Here is an 8430-nt window from a genome sequence, read left to right on the forward strand (position 1 = left end):
AGAGGTTTCAGAAACAGGTCTTTTGCCTCCTTAGGTAGGCTTATTCCAAGATATTTCATTCTATTTCATGCAGTGGTAAATGGAATTTTTCCTTTAATTTCTATTTCTAATAGCTCATTGCTAGTGTATTGTAATGGGACAAATTATTGTGTATTAATTTTGTATCCTGCAACTTTACCTAATGCATTGATGAATTCTGCTAGTTTTCTGGTGGTATGTTTAAGATTTTCTATGCATAGTATCACACCTTCTGGAAACAGTGTGAGCATACCAGGCTTCTCTGTCCTTCACTCTCTCCCAGAGTTTGATCAGACATGTCCATTGAGATGCTGATGCAATCCAACCATTGCATCCTCTGTCGCCCCATTTTCTTTTGCCTTCAATCTTCCCAGAAGCAGGGTCTTTGCCAATGAGTCAGGACTTTGCATCGGGTGGCCAAAGTATTGGAGCTTCAGTCAGTCCTTGCAATGAATATTTAGAATTTATTTTCTTTTGGATTGACTGGTTTAATCTCCTTGAAGTCCAAGGGACTCTCAAGAGTCTCCTCCAATATCACAGTTCGAAAGCAGTAATTCTTTGGACCTTGGCCTTTTTTATGGACCAACTCTCACATCTGTACATGACTACTGGAAAAATAATAGCTTTGAGCATATAACCTGTGTCTGCAAAGTGATGCCTCTGCTTTCTAATACTCTATCTAGGCTTTTATTCCAAGGAGCAAGCATCTTTTAATTTCATGGTTGCAGTCACCATCTGCAGTGATTTTGAAGCCCTCCAAAATAAAGTCCCTCACTGTTTCCATTGTTCCCCATCTATTTGCCATGAAGTGGCGGGACTGGATGCCATGATCTTTGACTTTTGAATATTGAGTTTTAAGCCAGATTTTTCACTCTTCTCTTTCATTTTCATCAAGAGGCTCTTTAATCCCTCTTCACTTTCTGCCGTAAGGGTGGTGTCATCTGCATATCTGAAGTTATTTGTATTTCTCCTAGCAATCTTGATTCCAGTTTAGGGTTATTCAGCCCAAGATTTTGCATGATGTACTCTGCATATAAGCTAAACAAGCAGGGTGACAGTATACAGCCTTAACATATTCCTTTCCCAATTTTGAACCATCTGTTGTTTCATGTGCTTTTCTAACTGTTACTTCTTGATCTGCATACACATTTCTCAGGAGGCAGGTAAGGTAGTCTGGCATTCCCAGCTCTTTAAGGAATTTTCAGGGTTTTTTTTGTGATCCACACAGTCAAGTAGTCAACAAAGCAGAAGTACATGTTTTTCTGAAATCCCTTGTTTTTGCTGTGATCCAACGGATATTAGCAATATGATTTATGATTCCTCCACCTTTTATAAGTCCAGCTTGAACATTTTGAAGTTCTCAGTTTACATATTGTCTAAGGCTAGCTTGAAGGATTTTGAGCATTATGAAATCCTTGCTAGCATATGAATGAGTGCAACTGTATGGTAGTTTGAACATTTTTTGTTATTGCCCTTCTTTGTGGTTGAAATGAAAACTCACCTTTTCCTGTTGTGTTTTCCAAATTTGCTGATATACTGAGTATAGCACTTTAACAGGATCATCTTTTAGAATTTGAAATAGCTCAGCTGAAATTCCATCACCTCCACTGACTTTGTTCATAATGATGCTTCTTAAGACGCACTTGACTTCACACTCTAAGTAGCCTGGCTCTCAGTGAGTTATCACACCAAGGGTCATTAAGATTCTTTTTTTGAATAGTTCTTCTATGCATTCTTACCACCTCTTTTTATATATTTTACTTCTTTTAGGTCCATACTATTTCTGTACTTTATTGTGCCCATCTTTGTGTGAAATGTTCCTTTGGCATCTCTAATTTTCTTAAATAAATAGCTAGTCTTTCCCATTCTATTGTTTTCCTCTACTTCTTTGCATGTTCATTTAGGAAGGCTTTCTTATCTCTTCTTGGTTTTCTTTGGAACTCTGCTTTCAGGTGGATATGTCTTTCCTTTCCTCCTTTGCCTTTTGCTTCTCTTCTCAGCTATTTGTAAGGTTTCTTCAGACAACCATTTTGCCTGTTTGCATTTCTTTTTCTTGGGGATGATTTTGATCACTGCTTCCTGTACAATGTTATGAACCTCTACCCATAGTTGTTCAGGCACTCTGTCTCTCAGATCTAATCCCTTGAATCTGTTTGTCACTTCCAGTGTATAATCATAAGGGATTTGATTTAGGTCATACCTGACTTGCCTAGTGGTTTTCCCTACTTTCTTCAATTTAAGTCTTTATTTTCCACTAATAAGACTTCCCTAATAAGACTATTTAATTGACAGTTGTCTCATCAGTAATCATATGCAACCATTCCAAGGTCAGTAACCTATGTTTATTTTTTAAATGTGTATTTGTACAAAAAATAGTAAGCAAGAGAAACCAATAGATTATACTGATAAATGACAAATATTAGAGTTTAAACTAAAGGCAGTCCTCCCTTGTGATTCTAGGTCACGCAGATTTTGCTGGACTCTGGCTCACGTTACCTGCATATTCCCTTCCAAACAGTCCTGAACTCTATTCCATTGTCTTTCCTTTCCATTGTTTGAGTCTATTTCTTGTCTTTTCAAACACATTATAACTTCCTTGAGAAGTAAAATGTATTTTGTGAATTTTTGTACCCATCACACTAGCTTGCACATAATAGGTTATTTCATTGGTTGATTAAAATACAACTAGTAAAAATACTTGAAAGTGAAAGAAAATAGTGTTTTCTGGAAAATCAACTATTATTGTTTATTATTCAAGATATTTGAAATTATGTTTATTTCAATTATATAACTAAGCTTATCATTCAGTTTTTTCTTTTATTCACTAAAAAGTATTTTCTATTTTTTAATATCTTATATTTGCATTTTTATATTAAAACATATTTTTCCTATTCTCATGCACATACTTGTGTGCCCACAAAACTATAAAGTGAGAATAGTTGCCTTATAGGAATGAAAGAATTTGCATATTTCCAAACTCATCAAGGGTCTACCCTGATACCTCAGTTGGTAAAGAATCTGCCTGTAATACAGGAGACCCTGGTTTGATTCCTGGGTTGGGAAGGTCTGCTGGAGAAGGGATAGGCTGCCCACTCCAGTATTCTTGGGTTTCCCTTGGGTTCAGCTGGAAAAGAATTGGCCTGTGATGCAGAATACCTGGGTGTGATCCCTGGGTTGGGAAGGTACCCTGGAGAAGGGAACGGCTACCCACTGCAGTATTCTGGCCTGGAGAATTCCATGGATTCTTTAATCCATGGGGGAGTCGCAAAGAATCGGACAGGACTGAGCGACTTTCACTTTCAAACTCATCAAAATGTACACTTCAAATAAATGTAATTTTATATAACAATTACATCTCAACAAAGCTATTTTTTATAAAGTAGATAATTAAGGCTTGAAAGAAGTGAAAAGTGAAAGTGTTAGTAGCTCAGTCCTTTCTGTCTCTGTGACCCCATGGACTGTAGCCCACCAGGCTCCTCTATCCATGGAATTCTTCTCTGGAGTCAGTTGTCATTCCCTCTCCAGGGATCTTCCTGACCCAGGGATTGATCCCCAATCTCCTGCATTAGAGGAAGATTTTTTACCATCTTAACCACCAGGGCAGCTCAATTAAGGCTTGTAAAAGGTAAATAGCTTGTCACATTATAAATATATAATAAGTATTTATGCCAGGTTTATCCAGTTCTAAAGCACACATGATTCTCTATGAATCTTTAATAAAAATGTTTAGTAAAAATAATGTAATATTGTCCACTCGAGCACATTAAACAAATTAAATTATTTTGCCACATTCTTTCTTGTATAGATTCAGAATTATTGATCTTAACACATAAACACCAAAGTGTTTTACTAGGCACCATAGACTGGAATCAACTCAGTTGAAAGTTTTAGAAATTCTTAAAAAAAAAAAAAAGCAAAATTTCACCAAGGAAATGTTTAAAAGAGAAATGTCATCTGGGATTCATTCAGTGCCTATGAGGAACATTTTTAATTATTTAGAGCTTGCTGCACATTTTTTAAATTGGAAATCAAGCAGATTTCCATTCATTTTTGCTCAACCAATGCTTCTGTTTTTCTTCACAAACACATACCAGGTTGTTGCTTTGGCTAGAGTTAAACAAACACAGGTGCTAAAATTATCAGTTTCCTCATATTTTTTTCTATGTACTTGTGCTATGGAAAGTCATTAAGTCTCTGTAAAAGACACATTTCCCCAATCCATTATACCTAAAGAAACTGCCAGGCAAAATGTACTGCCAACATATGAGCCACTGAAGACTCCCCATATGTATTTTGCAGGCAGGTGTTTCATGTGCAGTTTGCCAGAAGCAAACTGTTTTTCAGGTGCATAGAGAATATCATCTTTATACAAAAAAGGAACAATAATAACTACTCCTAGTAGAGTTTTTTTCCCAATGGGTGAGCATTGTAGAATTGTTACACAAAGGACTGAATTAAAGATACAATATTGGCATCCTACGCTCACCCATCCAATAGGGTTCCAAGTTAGTTACTCATCCCAGAATTGATGGAGTCAGAATGCCAGAAGATGAGGGTAAACTTGGTTAAAGTACCTTTTATGTAAAATACAGTGATTTTTCCATACCCCTGTGTGTGAAGTGCTGTTTTATTTACTTGATAAATCGCAAAACTGTGGCTCAGATTTTATGCAGCTTTTCCAAAATCACACAGTTCATTAAGGTGTATCAGACTTCATACCAAAGTCAGTGTGACTGGAAAACCTAATTTTAGTGATTTGAATTCTGCTTTGGTCTCTATTCTCTTATTCTTGGAGCTCCCTCAGATTGGAATACTTCATCTGACTTGAAGTAAAGTGACCATTTTAGATCCTTTTGTTTGCTTAATTCTGTCCAAAGCAACCTGATATGCCTTTGTGAGTAAAAGTAGAAACATTGATAGTGAACAAGATTGTGCCATTTTATGGAAAGACTGGCAAAAATGACCTATAAGATTTCTACTTTCCTAATATTTTATTGAAATATTGAGTTTAGAGATCAAATTACCACTGAGGTGCTGTTGATTTGATTCATTTTTTTCTTTCTTCTGTGGTGAACATGTACTGTGGCTGCTGCTGCTAAGTTGCTTAAGTCATGTCCCATTCTGTGCGACCCCATGGACAGAGCCCATCAGGCTTCCCTGTCACAATAATCTAATAGAAATTTCTATTAGACTTCTAGTTGTGTTAACATAAAGTCTAATAGAAATTTCTATTAGATTATTGTCCTAAAGTTATATATATCTGTATATCTTTATATCTATATAAAGTTACATATATCCATTAATAATCATTATATCTTACATAGTATCTCAAAATACAAGATGTACCATCTCACCCAAAATTGAAGCATTCTTGTGCCAGCTCACTGAAAGGAGTCTAAAAAGAAGAGCATTTTAGCACAGGATATCAGTTGATTGGACTTAATTTCTAACCTGTTTTCACTTACAAACTGTGACAATAACTGTGTAAAATAATTTTTATTTTAGTTATATTTTCTACTTTGTGAGCTTCAGATTTCTACCTCAGTGGGTTATTTTCAACATCAATGAGATAATAAATCTAAATAGCTAATGATAATACAGTTCTTATTGTCAAATACATTATGATGCAAATAAATGCTTGTCTTTTTCATTGCAATGAGAATTTATATGTCTAGATTTCACCTGCATTCTGAAAAAATCTGAGAATGAAAATATATAAAACTGAAAAAATTAAACATTAAGACCCTCAATTCACACATATGAGTATTTGTTTTTTCAAAAAATAAGACACAAGTGTCTATACACCAAGTGACACTGGTGAGCTTTGTATGAAAACAATGCTGGCAGCCTCTGCCTCATTCTTAGGCTTATATTTTGGAGGATCACAGAGCTGAATCTAGTGACCCAGGACCAGGCCCAATGTAGGACTTGAGGCAGTTTTATTTTAGTTTAAAGATTATGCAAATTCCCATGGAATATGATAAACTTGACAGTACATAGCCCCATATAATGCTCTGCATCCTCTGTATTTTTGTTTTCATACATTCTACTTCTAAATATTTTATATAGTCCATAATACTTGATTTTCACATTCACATTAGAAACCAATACTTATTTAAATAAATTAAAAACATAACCATGTGGGTTAAATTAACCCACAGTTTTACTATTTCCTTTGCTTTTCATCTCTTTCAACTGGTGTGGGCTTCCGTCTGGAATAAATTTCTTTCATGTCTCAAGAAATTCCTTTAGTCAATTTTTAATTTTATCTTTTGCATTATTTAGTTTCAGAGTTGCCTTTGGTTCTTATTTGAAAATATCTTCCTTCTTTCTGCTGAAATTTTCCTTCTGTTCATTCATCTTGTTCATCTTGACCTCTTCCGAATCACTGGCCAATTTTTAATAATTTATGATAGTTAAAATTTGTGTTTTTAGTCCAACCTATGGATTATTTCTGGTCAGCTATTTTTTTGACTCTTATTTATGTTGATTATGGATCATATTTTCTTGCTTCTTTGTACATGGTGGTTTGTTTTTAAATTTTATTTATGCTAGATATTGTGGGTAAAAGAAAAAGGATGAAATAGCCTTCTCTCACCCTCCAGAGGGAAACAGGTCGGTTTGTATTTTTGCCAGTGTATCATTTGGAAATACGATAATTGGGATTGTTGACTCAAAAGTCAAATGAATGCATTTTTTTTTTTTCAGTACACAGCCAAATAAATTTTTATCTAAGTAGAAACCTTAGCAATCTCTCGAATGATGACATTGTTCCTGTTCTGACAGTCAGAACATTAGAATATATTACTCAACTATTCATTTTTTCTGTTTTTTTTTCCCCCAAAGAGGTAAAAATTAGAATCTCAGTGTTGCCCCATTTGATCTCCATTTTAGTTCTCATAAAATATCAGTGATAGTCCTCTCTTTACACATTGCAAATGCTTGCATTTTTTTCACACTCTAAGCAGACTCTGTCAGAGAGATAAGGCAAAAGAAAGAGGAGGAGAGATGAGAGAAAGATCAGAGAGATCAAAAGTATGAGGACTTGATCTGTCACTGCTGGCTCTGAATGTCATGGAAGGGACCATGAGTCAGAGGATACAGGTGGCCTCCATAAACTGAGTACAACCCCTCTCAACTGTCTGCAGGAAACACAGGCTGGAGTCCTACAATCACACAAAATTCTGCCAACAATCTAAATGAACCTGGAGCATCTCCTGATAAGATCTGAGTTTTGTGGGACCCACTGCAGAGAAACTACTGGAACCCCTGAACTTCTGACCTTCGGAACTGTGAGATAATACATGTTCATGGTTTGAGCTACTACATTCATCATAATTTATTTTGGTGAGTTTTTCAAGAGAAGGAAAATAATTTGAAGACTTTTTTTTAAACATAGTTGAATCTTTGAGAGAAAAATAATAGCTAAAGGGAAAGGATAACTTACAATACAATAAATTACGGTTTCTATCTATTTATAGAAGGGGAAGGATAACTTACAATACAATAAATTACGGTTTCTATCTATTTATAGAATTGCTATAGAGAGGATCATAAAATGGAATATTTGGAAATAATGGAAGAGATTTTCATAGCATAAGCTGTTAGGATTTAAGATGAGAGTTCATCAAATTTCTATAATAAGACTATATATTGATGCTTTTTAAAATTAATTAATTTATTTTAATTGGAGGCTAATTACTTTATAATATTGTAGTGGTCTTTTGCCATACATTGACATGAATCAGCCATGGGTGTACATGTGTCCCCCATCCAGGACCTCCCTCCCACCTTCCTCCCCATCCCATCCCTCAGGGTTGTCACAGGGCACTGGCTTTGAGTGCCCTGTTTGATGCATCGAACTTGGACTGGTGATCAATTTCACATATGGTAATATATGTGTTTCAATGCTATTCTCTCAAATCATCCCACCCTCACCTTTCTCCTATAAGAATATACAGTGATACTTTTAAGAATAAAACAAAAACAAAACTGGGTGCAAATGAAAGTCACTATAGTTTAAGAGGTCAAGGAAATGAGGCCAATGAATTAGGTGAATCCAATAACTTGAGCCGTGAAATATGCTAGCTTTTGAGATAGAGAGGAAATTGTGAGACAGAAGGCAAAGCCTCAGCAACAATGTTGGGATGAATAGGAATTTTGGTAGAAAAAAAAAGAGAGAGAGAGAGAGAGACAATTGTTTGTAAAGTCAAATGATAAAATTCACAGTACAAAGATGTTTATACCAGAATTTTTCAAACAAAAAGACATTTCCCATGTTTTAGCATGCTGTTAGCATTTTTATTTCCAGAAATTTTAGTTTATGAAACTTTGCAGAAGATGATTTTTTGTGTGTGTATGTGTTGAGTGTTGGTCGATCAGTCTTGTCTGACTCTTTGTGAATCCATGGAC

General features: G+C 35.2%; 1 long non-coding RNA gene across 1 annotated transcript in view; it reads left to right on the forward strand.

Annotated features, from left to right (window-relative positions):
- Positions 1 to 7359, forward strand: part of LOC110141823 (uncharacterized) — a 169642-nt gene extending 162283 nt beyond the window's left edge. The window contains exon 3 of the long non-coding RNA XR_002315148.2: positions 7167 to 7359. This is a non-coding gene — a long non-coding RNA (uncharacterized lncRNA). The remainder of the gene's footprint in view (positions 1 to 7166) is intronic.
- Positions 7360 to 8430: the final 1071 nt, after the last annotated feature.

The sequence above is a fragment of the Odocoileus virginianus genome, chromosome 11, assembly GCF_023699985.2.
Source record: "Odocoileus virginianus isolate 20LAN1187 ecotype Illinois chromosome 11, Ovbor_1.2, whole genome shotgun sequence".
In the NCBI taxonomy this organism is placed as follows: Eukaryota; Metazoa; Chordata; class Mammalia; order Artiodactyla; family Cervidae; genus Odocoileus; species Odocoileus virginianus.